The sequence below is a fragment of the Corvus kubaryi genome, unplaced genomic scaffold, assembly GCF_017639235.1.
Source record: "Corvus kubaryi isolate FWS band 111438036 unplaced genomic scaffold, C.kubaryi_AGA036_p1.0 37396, whole genome shotgun sequence".
NCBI classification, from domain to species: domain Eukaryota; kingdom Metazoa; phylum Chordata; class Aves; order Passeriformes; family Corvidae; genus Corvus; species Corvus kubaryi.
This window is the reverse complement of record NW_024581135.1, coordinates 8661838-8662501: the sequence shown is the minus strand read 5'-3', so window position 1 is coordinate 8662501 and position 664 is coordinate 8661838.

The following is a 664-nucleotide window of genomic DNA, read 5'->3' as shown; positions in this document are numbered from 1 at the left end:
GCCGTAAGACCAACTCGCCCCGGCAGTGCCTCCTGCCTTTACTGCTATTTATTGTTATTATTATTACTGTAGTTTTTTATTCCTCAAAACCAAAAGGTTCGATTCCGGGGAGCCTTCACCCGGCTCGCCATCTCGCCGCTCTGCCCAACGCCGCCGCGGGAGAATAGAAAACAAAAAGGAAAAAGAGGGGGAAAAGCGCACGGATTTGGGGGAGGGGGTGTTTATTATTGCTGGGGTAACAGGAAAGCGGCCGATGCCCAATTCCCCGCCACCCGTGGGGGACACGGCGTGGCTGGAAGTTGTTATTTACGGGGCTAGTAGGGGGTCGGGGGGGGGGGGGGTCGGGTGCCGGTTCACGCGCGTGGGCGCGGCGCGGTGCCTCCGCCCCGTCGCGGCGGAGGAGCTGCTGCCGCTGCTGCCGCCGCCCGCCCCGTCCCGCCCGGTGCCGACCGCCCCGTCCGGTCCCCACGCGGTATTTATGGCGGCGGCCCGGCGGGCGCCCATTGGGCGCGGTGCGGGGTGTCAGCGGCGGCGGCGCCGCGCCATTGGCCGCCCCCACGTGCGGGGCCACCTCACGTGCTTCCGGTGCGAGTGAAAAAAGTGTGGCTGAGGGATTTTTTAGGGAGAGTTTGGTGCACGGACCGGCGCTGTCAGAGATTTGGCC